The sequence below is a fragment of the Triticum urartu genome, chromosome 1 (genome assembly GCF_003073215.2).
Source record: "Triticum urartu cultivar G1812 chromosome 1, Tu2.1, whole genome shotgun sequence".
NCBI classification, from domain to species: Eukaryota; Viridiplantae; Streptophyta; class Magnoliopsida; order Poales; family Poaceae; genus Triticum; species Triticum urartu.
The window spans coordinates 400,886,471-400,908,017 of NC_053022.1; positions in this window are offsets into that span (position 1 = coordinate 400,886,471).

Here is a 21,547-nt window from a genome sequence, read left to right on the forward strand (position 1 = left end):
AAAAGAATTTTAAAAAAATGCTCCAACAATTCGATGAACTCGTAAAAAAAAGAAAACGCTTAGTTTCAGCCGGTTTTTTTTCCTGCTGGCGCAAACCTCCTCCCGAGCCATCCGATCTCTAGAGATCCGTGTGGCTCCAGTCATTAGCGCGGTTTCACTTCCGCTTTAGAGCATCTTCACCCGCCCTTCCAGGACATCCCCGAAACACCTTTTTAGGCTCGGTTTTAGTCTTGGCGACGCTTTTTGTCGAAAAACGGCCTAACTACGCCCCAGCGCCCCCCCCCCTCCTCTCCCCCCTCCCAGGACGTCAAAATAGCACCGACAAAATCCAGGCAAAACCCAACACGTTGGGGGACTCTCGGGGGCGCCGGCAAAAGTTTCGACGAATCGTGTCTCTCTACATGTCCTTTTTCTTGGACCATTTAATTGTTTCCCTCACAAATTTTGGTTGAAGTGGGGTGTAGCTGGGAAGATGCCTCCCCATGCACTCCTATTTCGACCTGATGAAGCATTTGGCCTCTCAAAATATCATTTTTTTATTTAATGGTGTTCTGGCAGCTCCAACAGCTGGAGATGCCCTTATTCACGGGAAGTGCTGAAAGGATGAAACGGCTCTTTCACGTATCACATGGACGGTAGGCCAGGCCCAAAAGGCTGGTCAAATGTAGGCTTGCAGCAAACCACGGACCCATTAGTATCTACACCATTAATTTAATTTTTAAAGAAAACGACATATGTATCTGGCACATCAGATGTTTTTTGCAAAACTGCCGAACAACATGAGCGTAGTCAGATCTCAATCGCTTGGCTCGTTTTCGCTTCGTCCTCCTCCCTGCATCACCGTGGGAACGATAACTTTGCGTGCACGTCATCGCTGCTCGGGTACTCGGCGTCCGGGACGTGGCCGCGGCGCACGAGTGCGCCATCTGCCTGGGCGATTCGTGGGACGGCGACGACGTGCGGCCAAGACTTCCACGCGCGCTCATAGAGCGTTGGCTCGTCGTCCCTGTCGCTGGGGCCCGCCGTCCCTCCTACCTGACCTGCCGCGCACCGACAGCGCGTCCTCTGATGTCCGCCGCTCACGCGCGAGGGCCCTTGGCCAAGAAACCTGCCGCTTAGGCCAGAATGCAATTACCCAACCCGGCAAACTGCCCCTCGTGCCAGCTGAGGAACGGGGTGTTTGTTTTCAGGGACTTTTTTACGTAGGAATTAGAAAAAGTTCCTTTTTGAGACTTTTTTACCAAACGGAAGGGGCTTTTTAGGGACTAAACTAGGCATTTGGGACTAAATGAAGAAAACTCTCAAGGAGAGTCTTTTGAGGACTTTTTGGGACTTTTCCAACAATGCCCTTCCATGCATCCATTGGCCCGTCACCTCATGGTATTATTTGATTGTTATTTTTCTATATACTAGGGGCAACATGATCATTTAATAACCTCTAGGAAGAGACTAGGAACCTTTTTGTCTCTAAAAACAAACAGGAAGGGACTTTTCAGGGACTAGGGACTTTTTAGTTGGAACTAGAAAAAATCCTAAAACTAAAGAACCAAACACCACCGAAAACTCTGCTCCGACGCAAGCATCTGACTAGGAGGGTGACACCAAAGCTCCATTTTGAAGCACAAGTGCCATCGTCGGACATGCAGATCAGAGCAGGCAAAATCCACTTGCGGCTCGGACCCAACATCAATTGCAGACAAGAAGGCGGTGGCAACGCTACATCTGCTCCACCCAAGGGCCATGGCTGGTTGCGCAAACCAATGCCGATGGCCGCCGCCAGCTATCTTTCATCTATAGCTGGACTTGGCAAATCCGACCTCAAAAACTCTCGCAATGATCAGTCACGTCTCAAAAAATGCATTTCACATCTGGATATCTCAAATTAGAAACCTCAAATCCATATTATTACATGCAACGCAATGATTATTGAGCGGAGCTTCATCCAGTTTCGCTCCCCGCTCGTCCGGCTCTGCCATGGCTATGTCCGGCGGCCAGCTGCACCCCTCAGAGTGTTGGTCCGGTTGCCGGCAAGGTAGAGTGAGGCATGGCGAGCCGGCTCACGAGACTCAAGGTGCCGCTGTCTCCCATGCCTTACTCTTCCTTGTCGGAGCCCGTAACCCGAACGGTGCCGGTGGACGTCAAATTGATAACGTATCCGTCCTGGGACAAGCCACCGACGTCCACCACAATGTGGTTGCGGCGTCCGGACTGATGTGCCATACGGGGCACCAGAGAATGCGACTCCGCCTCACCGACGTCCACCACTGTGAGGGTCGCCTCCCGCGTCCGGTGCCAGGCACGGCGGGCACGACGTGCCATGTACTCGTCTTGAGGCCCATGGTGCATCCTGATGCTCGGCGCGCCAACGGAGGGGTTCGCGTCCGCCACCGCGTTCGGACGCCAGACGGACTTCACCGCCTCTGACGAGGCAGCTACGGCTGACCTAGCGCCGGATCTAACGCCATTTGGGAGGACGCAATGGATTCCCAGCGAAAGGAGCCCAAGCGCTGCCTTGCACGCGCATCCTCCCGAGCGCGACGGAGCGCAAGCCGAACGACCATCTCCTTCTCAGGGCTGCGTGGGATGAGTTCGAGTTCGACGGATCTGGAGGTGAAGGACTCGGATCCGCTGCCCGCCATGCCGGAGACGGTCGAAAGGTGCCAGAGACGAACTTGGGTGACGGAGGAGAGTGGAGTGAAGTGCCTAGGGTTTGGTCCGGCGAGTGGATGAGGAGAAATATATGTGGGGTCGGGTGGGTCAGCGTGGGCCGGGTCCGACGTGGCAGGCGTGCCCGGGTGCCCCATATCTGCCCTTATTTGTGTTGGATATGAAGGATGCTGGTCAGCCCGGCCGTTTGAGGACCTTTGAGGCGGTCGTCTGGGTCAAAATTAAACCCGGACAGTGGTCGGACGACCTATCCGGGGTATAAGGCTGGCTTGAGGTACCCAGATGTAGATGCTCTTACACCCAATGAGACTCATAAATTTTTTGTCTGCTCCACGGCTCCGATCGTGTATAATCCCTTCCCCATTCGTGTTGGCCAATTTTTTTAAAAATAAAATACTCCAGTAGCTCCGTGAACTCGTAAAAAAATTATGAGATAGTGTATAACCCCTTCCTCTTTCGTGTAAACTTTGTCATGAGGCAACCGGCGAACTTTTAGGGTGCCTCCACGCTCGCCCCCATGCCCGTCTCATCCTGCTGACCGGCCGCGCCTCCCCGCATCGTCCCTCACTACCCTGCCCCATACCCGCACCGCTGCGACAACCCGCTGCCACTCAGACGAGCCAGATATAGCGTCGGCAAGCCGCCCGCCATTCGTCTGCCTACCTGCATCGGCCCCTATCGGCCACCTCCCCGCAACCGGACACTCCTCAGCCGCTTCGTTGAGCCACCAACCTTCTGGCCCCTATCACCCGGTCGCTCCTCGGTCGCCCGGTTGAGCCGCCAAATGTCTGGCCCCCTTCACTCGGATGCTCCTCGGCTCCATTTCGTCCCAAGGTATTCGAAGAATTTCATCATTCAATTTTTTATACCTCCACAAGAACTCCTGCTAAGATTGTGTATGCTCATATTGTACGCCGTCACTTGCATCACACATGAACACTCTTGTTGAGTGGTTTTCCGAGGACTCATCCTTGTCATTGTTGGTGGTCCTGCACAATTCTAGTACCAAAAGGATTTGTGGCGCATCGTGACACAAGATCATAGAGGATGAGCGGGAATAGCCACTAGACTATCTGTGGGGACCCCGACCTATATGGTCAAAGCCTCCCATTTTACATGCATTAGTGTCCCATGACTAGCACGTCACTGTGTATAACGAACTGATAATCAAGAGTTTACACTCAATACATAATGTCTTACATAAATAGGACCATCATGGTTAAGTCATACACAAATACAACCTTGAAGGCTAAACACCAAAGAAACACTTGCATTGGAAATCATCCTGGAAACTTGGATCCATGCCATCTGCCTTAAACCTACAGGCAAACTGACTGGGGAAGCTTCATGGGTCGCGTGAATGTGAATGCCTTCGAAGATCTCTTCTTGAAACTCCTGATCTTCCATGCCTGGTGTCGGTGTGCAATCCGGTGTATCTCGTAATTGGGGTCCTAAGCTAGGTGTCTTGGAGCGATGGTAACATGGACACGGGATTTTAACCAGGTTCAGGCTCTCTCGAAGAGATAATACCCTACGTCCTACTTTTGACTGTATTCATATGGGGGATAGTACAGGGTACATGTATCTACCATGAGATTGTTCTAATGAATATCAGCTCCTCTATTGAATAACATGGCCTTGGTTTATATAATAGACCGGAGGCCTAGGGATTTAGGAGAGTCCTCGGCTTGTGCGCCAAGTCTTGTGGAAACCCCCTTGTATATGGCATGGGCTGCCCGAAGTGGCCCATGAGTGAACCGCCATGGGGGTCCTTGGCCCGATCCAGCTAGTTGGGTGACGACGTGATGAATACCCCCTAATCAAGGACACCATTAGTAGCCCCTGAACCGGTCTTAAGTTGGGGACGCTCCTCGATTCTTCTGAACTGTTCTTCATCTTTGATCGTCAGTCTTGAAAACCGGTTCAACAAATCTTCCCATCTTCGATCTTGAGGGTTGTCGAGCTAAATCCGAAGAGTTCACACGTCAGGCATCCGAGGAGCCCTTTAAGTCTTCAGCCTTTATCAATGCCTTGTTATTTTTTACGCCACACCTTGTGTCGTGATATTCTCGTAGGGTGAGTCGCATCACGCCAGATGCCACAGGATGGCTTGAGGTGAGGGCAAGGTGCAATGGAGATCCAGGACGGGATTGGGCAAACAGCGCGTGGTGGTTTACCCATGTTCGGGGCCCTCGTGGGGAGGTAACACCCTTACTACTGCATCCTATATATGTAGTGTATATAGCAATCCAGAGTTGCTACTCGAGCTATATTTAGAGAAGACATGAGAGAGAAGTTATGTGCTTGTCTCCATGTACGTGAGTGGGTGTGTGGCCAAGTGAGCCTGTGTGCGCTCCTAGCAGAATGAGCCTTCTCTACTCGTGTATGGATGGATGTGTCCTTTGTAGTGTGCTTGTCCTCTTGGCCAAGTAAGTGCCTCCTTGGCCAAGTCAGTGACTTCTTGGCCAAGGGTGTGCCCCCTGCGTCACTTTATACATTAGTGCCCAGGGACAAGTAGCATTATACATGATGTCGTGTGTGACGAGTGAACAATGTATGCTTTATCAGCAATAGTGGCCACGATATGGCCGTCTTATCCGTGTCGGGTCGGATGTGACGCCGTTGTTGACTCCGCATAGCAGGCCGGCTGGAGCAGCCGGACGGGGGGCCGACTGGAGCAGCCGGGTGGCAAACCGGCCGGAGCAGCCGGGCAGCCGGACCAAGGGGCGCTGGCCGCCCCGATGTTTTGAAGTGTTGCTTCGCCGGCTTGGGCCTACCCGGGGGTCATCCCCCCGACACCTCAGGTTTGATGTTTCCCCGTGTGGCAGTGTCCTCTCATGTCCGAGCTCCAACGCTGGACTATATCCAAGCTCCAATGCCAGACTGTATCCGAGGTGTCTTTTTGCGGCCGAGCTCTAACGCCGGACTGCATCCATGCTCCAACGCCGGACTATATCTAAGATCCAATGCCGGACTGTATCCGAGGTGTCTTTTTGCAGCCAAGCTCCAATGTCGGACTGTATCCGAGGTGTCATAGCTCACCTTGGCTCGAAAAAGTCAAAGGAGTTTAGCCGAGCTTAATGCCGGAAGTGCCCTCTATGGAGCCAACCATTTGTATCTGAGCTTTATGCCGGACTTCATCCGAGGTGGTGCACCACCTCGGTCTTGGGCTGATTTTTTACGGATATATTTTTTCTTGATTGGTGCAATTTATTCTCTGCCAAGATATATAGCCAGTAGCCCTCAAGGTGTGTGTCAGCCAAAAATCCGAGATGCACATGAAGGAAAACATAACACTGCTGATCCCATTAGCCCCTAAGACTCAGGTCGATTTGCGAAATCGGCCTGAGGATCAACTCCTAGCTCAGCAGCATACTTAGGAACGGAAACGCGGTGTGCATAGTTCTCGAGACTCGGGTTGGGTGCGGCCAACCAACCTGAGGATCGTAATCTCAACCTTCACCTTGCAAACATCTCCACACCAATATGGTGGGATTCTCACATCTTTCTCCTTCACCTTGTGCAAAGATGCATTCTCCCACTTGTTTGACATGTCTTCTTGGTTAGCACACGGTGACCTCGTCATGGAACCGGATGAAGCCATGCCTACAATAATTAAATATGATAAGTCAAACATATGAACACATTGACATGTAAAGAATCAGACAATTAAAGATGTTAAGCAAATATATCAACAAATTGACATGGAAGGAGACAAGTAGTACCATTCACATTATTTCAACCATCCGGATTTAGCAACACGTCGATAGGCCTTCCTCTATCAACCCGACGTGTCCTAGAACCACAGGATCCACGACCACCACCTCTCGTCCATCCTCCACGGCCCCCTCCAAGACTAGTCCTTCCTCCATGCCCCCTCCAAGACTAGTCCTTCATCCTCGTGTGCCGGTGGAACCTCCTCTACAGCCACGTGTTTGACTAGTGCTCGTGTTGGTTCTGGGTATTTTTGTGCATTCTCCACAATTGTTGGTGTCTGGTGCCTCCATGAAATGACCACTACCAAATTGCTTCATTCCGGTGTATCCAGCTAGATCATCCATGTCACTCCTGAACCTCTTCTTTCTTCTTCTTCTTCCCCTCATAAGCACCATGAGTGCGGGATCTGGCACAATGTGTGGACCATCATACTCAGGCCACTGTGACGGATCAAGGAAAGGATTAAACCGAGGCGCCCACGTCAACCTCGTTCGTTCCAATGTGAACTCATGCAACCACACCATTGTACCATCGGATACGGGAAAGTTTCTCGTCCGTGTTGTGGTCATCAAATGCGAGCAAGGCCAATGATACTTGTGTGACCTCTCACACTGACACCACCGGTTTTTGATTTGCGCCTCGTACGCAACTCCACCATAAGACACACCGTCCCTTATTATCCCACCTGGCTCATCGATTTGATAGATCATTTATTTTTTATTATATTTGATCACTTGTTGGTGGGAAGACTTGCGCTCTTGATGCAACAACCAATCATGAACCTTGAATGGATAGTCCATGTTTTCGCCATCCACTTGGTCGTGCTTTTGGAATGCTTTAGGAAGTACTCGTTGAGCTTGATGAAAGTGTACTTGAGTATTGCGGTCACCTGCAAGGAACGAACACCCTTTGATGTCGCTTGAAGCTACATCGATATTTCCCCAAAGAGGAAGGGATGATGCAACACAGTGGCGGTAGGTATTTTCCTCAGATATGAAACCAAGGTTATCGAACCAGTAGGAGAACCAAGCAACACAACGTAAACAGGCCCTGCACACAAATAACAAATACTCGCAACCCCACGTGTTAAAGGGGTTGTCAATCCCTTTCGGGTAACGGTGCCGGAAATTGGTGCGTTGACGAGAGAAAGTTGTAATAGATTGAATAAATAGGTCGCAAATAAAATAAAGTGCAGCAAAGTATTTTTGTATTTTTGGATTAATAGATCTGAAAATAAATGCAAAGGAAAAGTAGATCACAAAGGCAAATATATGAGAAAGAGACCCAGGAGACGTAGGTTTCACAAGTGGCTTCTCTCGAGAAAAATAGCAAACGATGGGTGAACAAATTACTGTTGGGCAATTGACAGAACTTCAAATACTCATGACGATATCCAGGCAATGATCATTACATAGGCATCATGTCCAAGATTAGTAAACCGACTCATGCCTGCATCTACTACTATTACTCCACACATTAACCGCTATCAGCATGTATCTAGTGTATTAAGTTCATGGAGAAATGGAGTAATGCAATAAGAACGATAACATGATGTAGACAAGATATATCTATGTAGAGATAGACCCCATCGTTTTATCCTTAGTAGCAATGATACATACGTGTCGGTTCCCCTTCTGTCACTGGGATCAAGCACCGTAAGATCGAACCCACTACAGAGCACATCTTCCCATTGCAAGATAAATAGATCAAGTTGGCCAAACAAAACCCAAATATCAGAGAAGAAATACGAGGCTATAAGCAATCATGCATAAAAGAGATCAAAGAAACTCAAATACTTTCATGGATATAAAAAGATAGATCTGATCATAAACTCAAAGTTCATCGGATCCCAATAAACACACTGCAAAAGAGTTACATCATATGGATCTCCAAGAGACCATTTTATTGAGAATCAAGAGAGAGAGAGAGGAAGCCATCTAGCTACTAACTACAGACCCGAAGGTCTACAAAGAACTACTCACGCATCATCGGAGAGGCACCAATGGAGGTGGTGAACCCCATCCGAGATGGTGTCTAGATTGGATCGGGTGGTTCTGGACTCTGTGGCGGCTGGATCAATATTTCATCGACTCCCCTAGGGTTTCTGGAATATTGGGGTATTTATAGAGCAAAGAGGTAGTCCAGGGGGCACCCGAGGTGGACACAACCCACCAGGGCGCGCCTGGGCCTCCTGGCGTGCCCTGGTGGGTTGTACTCTCTATCGGTGTCAAAACCGACAGATCTCGGGTAGGGGGTCCCGAAATGTGCGTCTATGATCGATGGTTACAGGAGACAGGGGACACGATGTTTACCCAGGTTCGGGCCCTCTCTATGGAGATAATACCCTACTTCCTGCTTGATTGATCTTGATGAATATGAGTATTACAAGAGTTGATCTACCACGAGATTGTAATGGCTAAACCCTAAAAGCCTAGCCAGTTATTGAAGGAAATATGCCCTAGAGGCAATAATAAAGTTATTATTTATTTCCTTATATCATGATAAATGTTTATTATTCATGCTAGAATTGTATTAACCGGAAACATAATACTTGTGTGAATACATAGACAAACAGAGTGTCACTAGTATGCCTCTACTTGACTAGCTCGTTGATCAAAGATGGTTATGTTTCCTAGCCATAGACATGAGTTGTCATTTGATTAACGTGATCACATCATTAGGAGAATGATGTGATTGACTTGACCCATTCCTTCATGACTTATACATGTTCCTATGACTATGAGATTATGCAACTCCCGTTTACCAGAGGAAGACTTTGTGTGCTACCAAACGTCACAATGTAACTGGGTGATTATAAAGGTGCTCTACAGGTGTCTCTGAAGGTACTTGTTGGGTTGGCGTATTTCGAGATTAGGATTTGTCACTCCGATTGTCGGAGAGGTATCTCTGGGCCCACTCGGTAATGCACATCACTTAAGCCTTGCAAGCATTACAACTAATGAGTTAGTTGCGGGATGATGTATTATGGAACGAGTAAAGAGACTTGCCGGTAACGAGATTGAACTAGGTATTGAGATACCGACGATCGAATCTCGTGCAAGTAACATACCGATGACAAAGGGAACAACGTATGTTGTTATGCGGTCTGACCGATAAAGATCTTCGTAGAATATGTGGGAGCCAATATGAGCATCCAGGTTCCGCTATTGGTTATTGACCGGAGACGTGTCTCGGTCATGTCTACATAGTTCTCGAACCCGTAGGGTCCGCATGCTTAAAGTTTCGATGACGGTTATATTATGAGTTTATGAGTTTTGATGTACCGAAGGTTGTTTGGAGTTTCGGATGTGATCACAGACATGACGAGGAGTCTCGAAATGGTTGAGACATGAAGATTGATATATTGGAAGCCGATATTTGGATATCAGAAGTGTTCCGGGTGAAATCGGGATTTTACCGGAGTATCGAGGGGTTACCGGAACCCCCCGGGGATTAATGGGCCATGGTGGGCCTTAGTGGAGAAGAGGAGAGGCGGCCAGGGCAGAGCCGCGCGCCCCTCCCCCCAAGTCCGAATAGGACAAGGAGAGGGGGGCGGCGCCTCCCCTTTCCTTCCTCTCTCCCTCCTCTTTCCCCCCTTCTCCTAATCCAACAAGGAAGGGAGGGAGTCCTACTCCCGGTGGGAGTAGGACTCCTCCTGGCGCGCCTCCTCCTGGCCGGACGCACCACCCCCTTGCTCCTTTATATAGGGGGGCAGGGGGGCACCCCATAGACACAACAATTGATTTGATCTTTTAGCCGTGTGCGGTGCCCCCCCTCCACCATAGTCCACCTCGATAATATTGTAGCGGTGCTTAGGTGAAGCCCTACGTCGGTAGAACATCATCATCGTCACCACGCCGTCGTGCTGACGAAACTCTCCCTCAACACTCGGCTGGATCGGAGTTCGAGGGACGTCAACAAACTGAACGTGTGCTGAACTCGAAGGTGCTGTGCGTTCGGTACTTGATCGGTCGGATCATGAAGACGTACGACTAGATCAACCGCGTTGTGCTAACGCTTCCGCTTTTGGTCTACGAGGGTACATGGACAACACTCTCCCCTCTCTTTGCTATGCATCACCATGATCTTGCGTGTGCGTAGGAAATTTTTGAAATTACTACTGTCCCCATCAGTGGCATCCGAGCCAGGTTTTATGCGTAGATGTTATATGCACGAGTAGAACACAAGTGAGTTGTGGACGATACAAGTCATACTGCTTACCAGCATGTCATACTTTGGTTCGGCGGTATTGTTGGATGAAGCGGCCCGGACCGACATTACGCGTACGCTTACGTGAGACTGGTTCTACCAACGTGCTTTGCACACAGGTGGCTGGCGGGTGTCAGTTTCTCCAACTTTAGTTGAACCGAGTGTGCCTACGCCCGGTCCTTGCAAAGGTTAAAACATCACCAACTTGACAAACTATCGTTGTGGTTTTGATGCGTAGGTAAGAATGGCTCTTGCTCAGCCCGTAGCAGCCACATAAAACTTGCAACAACAAAGTAGAGGACGTCTAACTTGTTTTTGCAGGGCATGTTGTGATGTGATATGGTCAAGACATGATGAGATATAAGTTGTTGTATGAGATGATCATGTTTTGTTGAAGTTATCGGCAACTGGCAGAAGCCTTATGGTTGTCTCTTTATTGCATATGATGCAAGTGCCAAATAATTGCTTTACTTTATCGCTATGCGATAGCAATAGCTGCAAGAGCAATAGTTGGCGAGACGACCATGTGACGACACATTGATATAGATCAAGATGATGGAGATCATGGTGTCAGCCGTTGACGATAGTGATCATGACGGTGCTTCGAAGATGGAGATCACAAGCACAAGATGATGATGGCCATATCATATCACTTATATTGATTGCATGTGATGTTTATCTTTTATGCATCTTATCATGCTTTGATTGACGGTAGCATTATAAGATGATCTCTCACTAAATTTCAAGATAAAAGTGTTCTCCCTGAGTATGCACCGTTGCCAAAGTTCATCGTGCCCAGACACCACGTGATGATCGGGTGTGATAAGCTCTATGTCCATCTACAACGGGTGCAAGCCAGTTTTGCACACGCAGAATACTCAGGTTAAACTTGACGAGCCTAGCATATGCAGATATGGCCTCGGAACATTGAGGCCGAAAGGTCGAGCGTGAATCATATAGTAGATATGATCAACATAGTGATGTTCACCATTGAAAACTACTCCATTTCACGTCATGATCGGTTATGGTTTAGTTGATTTGGATCACGTGATCACTTAGATGATTAGAGGGATGTCTATCTAAGTGGGAGTTCTTAAGTAATATGATAATTGAACTTTAATTTATCATGAACTTAGTCCTGGTAGTATTAGCATATCTATGTTGTAGATCAATAGCTCGCATTTAGCTCCTCTGTTTTATTTTTGATATGTTCCTAGAGAAAAATAAGTTGAAAGATGTTAGTAGCAATGATGCGGATTGGATCCATGATCTAAGGATTATCCTCATTGCTGCACAGAAGAATTATGTCCTTAATGCACCGCTAGGTGACAGACCTATTGCAGGAGCAGATGCAGACGTTATGAACGTTTGGCTAGCTCAATATCATGACTACTTGATAGTTTAGTGCACCATGCTTAAGGCTTAGAATCGGGACTTCAAAGACGTTTTGAACGTCATGGACCATATGAGATGTTCCAGGAGTTGAAGTTAATATTTCAAGAAAATACCCGAGTTGAGAGATATGAAATCTCCAACAAGTTCTATAGCTAAAAGATGGAGGAGAATAGCTCAAGCTATGAGCATGTGCTCAGATTGTCTGGGTACTACAATCGCTTGAATCAAGTGGGAGTTAATCTTCCAGATAAAATAGTGATTGACAGAATTCTCTAGTCACCATCACCAAGTTAGTAGAACTTCGTGATGAACTATAGTATGCAAGGGATGACGAAAACGATTCCCGAGCTTTTTATGATGATGGAATCGATGAAGGTAGAAATCAAGAAAGAGCATCAAGTGTTGATGATTAACAAGACCACTAGTTTCAAGAAAAGGGCAAAGGGAAAGAAAGGGAACTTCAACAGCAAGCAAGTTGCTGCTCAAGTGAAGAAGCCCAAGTATGGACCTAAGCCCGAGACTAAGTGCTTGTACTACAAAGGGACTGGTCACTGGAAGCGGAACTGCCCCAAGTATTTGGCAGATAAGAAGGATGGCAAAGTGAACAATGCTATATTTGATATACATGTTATTGATGTGTACTTTACTAGTGTTTATAGCAACCCCTCGGTATTTGATACTGGTTCAGTTGCTAAGAGTAGTAACTCGAAACGGGAGTTGCAGAATGAACAGAGACTAGTTAAGGGTGAAGTGACGATATGTGTTGGAAGTGGTTCCAAGATTGATATGATCATCATCGCACACTCCCTATACTTTCGGGATTAGTGTTAACCTAAATAAATGTTATTTGGTGTTTGCATTGAGCATGAATATGATTTGATCATGTTTATTGCAATACGGATATTCATTTAAGTTAGAGAATAATTGTTGTTCTGTTTACATGAATAAACCTTCTATGGTCATACACCCAATGAAAATGGTTCGTTGGATCTCGATCGTAGTGATACACATATTCATAATATTGAAGCCAAAAGACGCAAAGTTAATAATGATAGTGCAACTTATTTGTGGCACTGCTGTTTAGGTCATATTGGTGTAAAGCGGATGAAGAAACTCCATGCTGATGGGATTTTGGAATCACTTGATTATGAATCACTTGATGCTTGCGAACCATGCCTTATGGGCAAGATGACTAAGACTCCGTTCACCGGAACAATGGAGCGAGCAACTGACTCATTGGAAATAATACATACTGATGTATGCGATCCGATGAGTGTTGAGGCTCGCGGCGGGTATCGTTATTTTCTGACCTTCACAAATGATTTGAGCAGATATGGGTATATCTACTTAATGAAACATAAGTCTGAAACATTTGAAAAGTTCATATAATTTCAGAGTGAAGTGGAAAATCATAATAAGAAAATAAAGTTTCTACGATCTAATCATGGAGGAGAATATTTGATTTACGAGTTTGGTCTTCATTTGAAACAATGCGGAATAGTTTCGCAATTCACACCATTTGGAACACCACAGCGTAATGGTGTGTCCGAACGTCGTAATCGTACTTTACTAGATATGGTGCGATCTATGATGTCTCTTACAGGTTTACCAGTATCGTTTTGGGGTTATGCATTAGATACAGCCGCATTCACATTAAAAAGGGCACCATCTAAATCTGTTGAGACGACACCGTATGAACTGTGGTTTAGCAAGAAACCTAAGCTGTCATTTCTTAAAGTTTGGGGTTGCAATGCTTATGTGAAAAAGTTTCATCTTGATAAGCTCAAACCCAAGTCGGAGAAGTGCATCTTCATAGGATACCCAAAAGTAACTGTTGGGTACACCTTCTATCACAGATCCGAAGGCAACATATTTGTTGCTGAGAATGGATCCTTTCTAGAGAAGGAGTTTCTCTCGAAAGAAGTGAGTGGGAGGAAAGTAGAACTTGATGAGGTAACTATACCTGCTCCTTTATTGGAAAGTAGTTCATCACAGAAATCTGTTTCTGTGACTCCTACACCAATTAGTGAGGAAGCTAATGATGATGATCATGTAACTTCAGATCAAGTTACTACCGAACCTCGTAGGTCAACCAGAGTGAGATCCGCACCAGAGTGGTACAGTAATCCTGTTCTGGAGGTCATGTTAATTGACCATGACGAACCTACGAACTATGAGGAAGCGACGATGAGCCCAGATTCCGCGAAATGGCTTGAGGCCATGAAATCTGAGATGTGATCCATGTATGAGAACAAAGTGTGTACTTTGGTTGACTTGCTTGATGATCAGCAAGCCATAGAAAATAAATGGATCTTCAAGAGGAAGACAGACGCTGATAGTAGTGTTACTATCTACAAAGCTAGACTTGTCGAAAAAGGTTTTTGACAAAATTCAAGGTGTTGACTATGATGAGATTTTATCACTCGTAGCGATACTTAAGTCTGTCCGAATCATGTTAGCAAATTGCCGCGTTTTATGAAATCTGGCAAATGGATAAACAAAACTGCATTCCTTAAAGGATTTATTAAAGAAAGAGTTGTATATGATGCAACCAGAAGGTTTTGTCAATCCTAAAGGTGCTAACAAAATATGCAAGCTCCAGCGATCCATCTATGGACTGGTGCAAGCATCTCGGAGTTGGAATATACGCTTTGATAAGTTGATCAAAGCATATAGTTTTATACAGACTTACAGTGAAGCCTGTATTTACAAGAAAGTGAGTGGGAGCACTACAACATTTCTGATAAGTATATGTAAATGACATATTGTTGATCGGAAATAATGTAGAATTATTCTGCAAAGCATAAGGGAGTGTTTGAAAGGAGTTTTTCAAAGAAAGACCTCGTTGAAGCTGATTACATATTGAGCATCAAGATCTATAGAGATAGATCAAGACGCTTGATAAGTTTTTTCAATGAGTACATACCTTGACAAGATTTTGAAGTAGTTCAAAATGGAACAGTCAAAGAAATAGTTCTTGCCTGTGTTACAAGGTGTGAAATTGAGTAAGACTCAAAGCTCGACCACGACAGAAGATAGAAAGATAATGAAAGTCATTCCCCATGCCTCAGCCATAGGTTCTATAAAGTATGCCATGCTGTGTACCAGATCTATTGCATACCCTACACTATTTTTTTGGCAAGGGAGTACAATAGTGATCTAGGAGTAGATCACTGGACAGCGGTCAAAATTGTCCTTAGTGGAATAAGGATATGTTTCTCGATTATGGAGGTGACAAAAGGTTCGTCGTAAAGGGTTACATCAATGCAAATTTTGACACTGATCCAGATGACTCTAAGTCTCAATCTGGATACATTTTGAAAGTGGGAGCAATTAGCTAGAGTAGCTCCGTGCAGAGCATTGTTGACATAGAAATTTGCGAAATACATACAGATCTGAATGTGGCAGACCCGTAGACTAAACTTCTCTCACAAGCAAAACATGATCACACCTTAGTACTCTTTGGGTGTTAATCACATAGCGATGTGAACTAGATTGTTGACTCTAGTAAACCCTTTGGGTGTTGGTCACATGACGATGTGAACTATGGGTGTTAATCACATGGTGATATGAACTATTAGTGTTAAATCACATGACGATGTGAACTAGATTATTGACTCTAGTGCAAGTGGGAGACTGAAGGAAATATGCCCTAGAGGCAATAATAAAGTTATTGTTTATTTCCTTATATCATGATAAATGTTTATTATTCATGCGAGAATTGTATTAACCGGAAACATAATACTCGTGTGAATACATAGACAAACAGAGTGTCACTAGTATGCCTCTACTTGACTAGCTCATTGATCAAAGATGGTTATGTTTCCTAGCCATAGACATGAGTTGTCATTTGATTAATGGGATCACATCATTAGGAGAATGGTGTGATTGACTTGACCCATTCCGTTAGCTTAGCACTCGATCATTTAGTATGTTGCTATTGCTTTCTTCATGACTTATACATGTTCCTATGACTAGAGATTATGCAACTCCTGTTTACCAGAGGAACACTTTGTGTGCTACCAAACGTCACAACGTAACTGGGTGATTATAAAGGTGCTCTACAGGTGTCTCCGAAGGTACTTGTTGTGTTGGCGTATTTAGAGATTAGGATTTGTCACTCCGATTCTCGGAGAGGTATCTCTGGGCCCACTCGGTAATGCACATCACTTAAGCCTTGCAAGCATTACAACTAATGAGTTAGTTGCGGGATGATGTATTACAGAACGAGTAAAGATACTTGCCAGTAACGAGATTGAACTAGGTATTGAGATACCGACTATCGAATCTCGGGCAAATAACATACCGATGACAAAGGGAACAATGTATGTTGTTATGCGGTCTGACCGATAAAGATCTTCGTAGAATATGTGGGAGCCAAAATGAGCATCCAGGTTCCGCTATTGGTTATTGACCGGAGCCGTGTCTCGGTCATGTCTACATAGTTCTCGAACCCGTAGGGTCCGCACGCTTAAAGTTTCGATGACGGTTATATTATGAGTTTATGAGTTTTGATGTACCGAAGGTTGTTTGGAGTTCCGGATGTGATCACGGACATGACGAGGAGTCTCGAAATGGTCGAGACATGAAGATTGATATATTGGAAGCCTATATTTGGATATCGGAAGTGTTCCAGGTGAAATCGGGATTTTACCGGAGTAACGAGGGGTTACCGGAACCCTCCGGGGGATTAATGGGCCATAGTGGGCCTTAGTGGAGAAGAGGAGAGGCGGCCAGGGTAGAGCCACGTGCCCCTCCCCCTAGTCCGAATAGGACAAGGAGAGGGGGGCGCCCCCCCTTTCCTTCCTCTCTCCTTCCTCTTTCCCCCTTCTCCTAATCCAACAAGGAAGGGAGGGAGTCCTACTCCCGGTGGGAGTAGGACTCCTCTTGGCGCGCCTCCTCCTGGCCGGCCGCACCTCCCCCCTTGCTCCTTTATATACAGGGGCAGTGGGGCACCCCATAGACACAACAATTGATTTGATCTTTTAGCCGTGTGCGGTGCCCCCCTCCACCATAGTCCATCTCGATAATACTGTAGCGGTGCTTAGGTGAAGCCCTGCATCGGTAGAACATCATCATCATCACCATGTCGTCGTGCTGACGAAACTCTCCCTCAACACTCAGCTGGATCGGAGTTCGAGGGACGTCATCGGACTGAACGTGTGCTGAACTCGGAGGTGCCGTGCATTCGGTACTTGATCGGTCGGATCGTGAAGACGTACGACTACATCAACCGCGTTGTGCTAACGCTTCCGCTTTCGGTCTACGAGGGTACGTGGACAACACACTCCCCTCTCGTTGCTATGCATCACCATGATCTTGCGTGTGCGTAGGAAAATTTTGAAATTACTACGGTCCCCATTAGTTTTGACTATGGTAATGAGTGTATCCTTTCCGGACTACACCCTCCGGTTTATATAGACACCGGGGGGATCTAGGGTTATATAGAGTCGGTTACATAAGATGGAATCTTCATAATGGGTCACCAAGCTTGCCTTCCACGCCAAGGAGAGTCCAATCCGGACACGGGTACAGTCTTCGGCCTTCGCATCTTCACAGCCCATCAGTCCGACCCATGGATAACAGGCCGGACGCCCGAGGACCCCTTAGTCCAGGACTCCCTCAGTAGCCCCTGAACCTGGCTTCAATGATGAGGAGTCCGGCACGCAGATTATCTTCGGCATTGCAAGGCGGGTTCCCTTTGAACTCTAAGATAGTCTTCGGATGCGATGATAGTATCCGGACCTGTATACACAGCTGCAGAGGATATAATATTTCATGAGTCCAATCCGCTGACCACTTTTTTGGTAATACGACATCACGCCTGCTCGGCCATTATTTTCGAACCGTTAGCTAACTTGGCGTCCCATGTATTGAGACATGGTTTTATTGGCATGTCTTATCCAGGCGGAGATCGTGTCTCCCCTTTTGAAGGGATTCTTATCAACCCGGACGTGGGTAACCCAACCGTCGCTTGGGTACAACTCCTTGGGAATAGGCAAGTTTTAAGGCCCAGGAGGAGACGTTCGATATTCGTGGCCTTTATATAGGGGTACAGACCCGTCTTTTTTCTTTCACGCTTGCTTTTTCCTCAACCCTTGCTACCCCGAGTTCCAGCACCCGGGTCTCAATCGCCACAAGCTCCAATCATGTCCGGATCCAGCCCTCAAGGCCGGTGGGTGGCTTCTTCTGTCACGGAGAGAGATATTGCAAAGCTTCGGGCGACGAGGTATCTGACCGCAGAAATCCGTCATCGGCTCCCTGCCGAAGGGCAGGTTATTCCCACCCCCAGATCCGGCGAGAGGGTCGTGTTCGTGTCCCACTTCCTCCGCGGGTTAGGGTTTGCTCTTAATCCCTTCATCCGGGGGCTTATGTTCTATTATGGGCTAGATTTTCACGATCTGGCCCCGGACTCTATTCTTCTTATCTCGGCGTTTATCGTTACGTGCGAAGCCTTCCGCCGAACTCATCCGCACTTTGGCTTGTGGCTCAAGACCTTCGATGTGAAGCCGCAAGTGATAGAGGGGGAGCAGGCAGAGTGCGGTGGTGCCACAGTGAGCAAGCTCGCTAGCGCTGTTTGGCTGAAAGGATCCTTTGCCAAATCTCCCGATGTATGGCAGCAGGGGTGGTTCTATATCACCGAGCCCCGTAGCTCCAAGTGGGCAGCTGTGCCCGCATTTCGATCCAGCCCCCCAATTCAGCTTGCATCGTGGATTAATAAGGGGTTGGACTAGGGATCAACGGACGAGGTGCGGGCTCTACAAAGTCGCATCCGAAGCCTCATTGAGAGGGACATCAATATCGTCAACGTTGTTCAAGTAATGCTAGTCCGCCGGACCCTGCCGTGCCAGCGACGACCTCTCCGCATGTGGGAGTTCAATCCATAAGGGCCGCGGACTCTTCAGCACTTCTTCGGCACTACGCACGAAGGAATGTGGAGATTATTTTTCGGGAAGCAAAAGCAATGGCCGGACACCACCAAAGATATCGGCCTAGACTATAACCATCCGGACACCCCGGTAAGTACCCATTCGCCGAACACCTCATAATCAGATACCCAGTGGTAAGACACTGACCGAATCATCCTTCTTCAGGGCTGGATAAAGAAAGTGGAATGGATTAGGTGTCCAGCTCCCCTCCCCGAAGACTCAGCTAATCTTGTGTTAACGAGGATGCTGGCCTCGACACCATACCAGGCGCCGGCAAGGGAGGGTGAAGAGGAGAGTGAGAAGACCCGAGATGACCTTTGTTCCGGAGGTAAGTCGGATACTGAGTCCGAAGAAATCGACCTTTCCTCGCATGAAGACAGAGGCGAAAGAGGACCCAGTATCCCTTCTCCGAGCAAGAGGAAGAGGGCCGCCTCCTAAGGTTGGGAGGGGCGGTCTCCCAAGAGGGGCAAGATGCCACCGTTGGGTGGCTTGGGGTTTGGAAGGCGACGCCGTCGAACGGCTCCAACATGGGGACAAGCCCTCGACCAAACCGTAAGTGAATCCGGGGTACTTTGATAGCGTCCTGCTCCTTTTCCGTCACCGAAGATATACGTGACGTGTCTGCGCATTTTTGCAGGTCGACACAGAGTTTTGCTGGGCAATCCTCTTCTTCGGGAAGCCTCCTCCCAGAGATGATGGAGAGCGAGACGCCTCCCCCAACCTCCTCGCCCAATAAAGCGGACGACTCTGAAGTGTCATCATGGAGGGTTTGTCTTGATCAACAAGCTATGCAGGGGATAAAAGAGGCAGTACCCGAAGGTGGATCTCCGACCGTCCGGACTGTCCGGCTTGCAGCCGACGATGATTCTGGAGACGGGTGAACGAATTCCTTCAAAGGATGACTGTGCTCCTAGGGCGGCTTCCGGAGACCCAACGGCTCCAGACATGTTGGGAAACGCATCTGTTTTGGGGGAACAGCGTACCTTGATGGGTACAGTGGTCGAGAAGATTTTGTCCGCGAAAAGTGGGTTAAATGAATCCTTCATGAGCATGCTAAATGGCTTCAAGGTTTGTGATATAATGTTTTCAGTTGTGTTTTGTTTGCAAAGATGCGCCTGTGTATAGGTAGTAGCCCCTGAGACTCTGGTTGGCTTCCACTGGGAAGCGAACGGAGGATCGAAAAGAATCATTCAATGACTAACCTGATGAATTTGAACACAGGCTGCTTCCCCCTTGCCTACTTCCCAGACTATGGATATTGCCGAGCTACAGCGGAAGCTTGATGTGGCAAGGGACGATCTTGCGTTAATCAATATGTGTCTTGACGAGTCGCAAGGTATGTATTCGGGGCATTCCCGTACATTTTTTTGGTATAAGCATGATGTTAAAATTTATATTCTTGAATATCCATGGCTGCAGATGGTGCTGCCGCCGTTGAAGTTCTTCAAGCGGAGCTGGCCCGGGCCAAGGAGCAGGCACGGTGTGGCAATGCTGCTGCCAAAAAGGCATTGGCTAAGTTAAAAGCCGAACAAGCTGCACGGCGCCGAGACGAGGAGAAAGTATCCACGATGGCGCTCGAACTGAAAAATGCTACCAGCCACTGTGAACTTCTGGAGAAGGAGAATGAAGCCAAAACGGCTGAGCTGGACAAGGCCTTACAAGAGGCGAGAGAAGCGCGGTCGGAGTCGAGGGCAGCCCGTGAGGAGATCCTGCAAGCTGGGGAGATTGCGGCTGGTAAGCCCTTTTAGCTACAAACTAAGTTCGGCGATCCGAACTATGCTCAGCTTAACCGAGTGTGGAGTTCTCTGGACGAGTTTTTGGACTTGCCGAAGAGTTCTTCAATGCGGCGCAGTATTACCAAGCGCGAGATGGGTATGTGACGGAGAAGCTTTTCTGGTCACAGTTTGGCGTATCAAAGCGCCCGATGTTGCTAAATGAGCAGATGTCCCAATGGGCCGAACTTCATAGGATATCCGGCGCTGCCATGAAGAACGTCATAATCTGGTTGTGGCCAACTCCTGTTCCGGATAGCTACTTAAGTTTGGTGCACAGGCTTGTTGACGCGGTGCCGCATATCGACGTTGTGAAGCGGTCGACGTGCATTGAGGGTGCACGGATGGCTTTTGCCCGAGTCAAGACATTTTGGGGAAAGATGAAGGCAATCGATGTTGCAGCGAAGAGTCCACCCAAGGGTAAGGACCGTCCTGAACCGGAGCATTATTTTGAAGACGTCCTAGAGGCCGCCCGCTTGATAGAGGGTCAATGCTCGAAAGACATAATGTTCGAGTGAGGTGTATAAGAATTGTAAAAGACAATTTTATAGTTAAATCTATTTTTATGTTTTGCTCGAAAGCTTGTATTCCTCCTGTGCGGCCGTTTTAATATATTCTGAAAGTTTTCCAGTCGTTGGCTTCAACCCCCTCATAGGAAGTACGGGGGTGTTCAGAAAAGCATTTAATCACTCTTTATCCAACGTCTTGGTCCATGAAGGAGGTGATAATGCGGCGAACCAGGCAATCGGACTATAGGGCGTTAACACTTTCACTTAGCCATAGGAGTTTTATGGTGGGACGACGACATAGCCCCTGGTATGTATGCGACATATTATAATATGGTGCCTTACATATTTG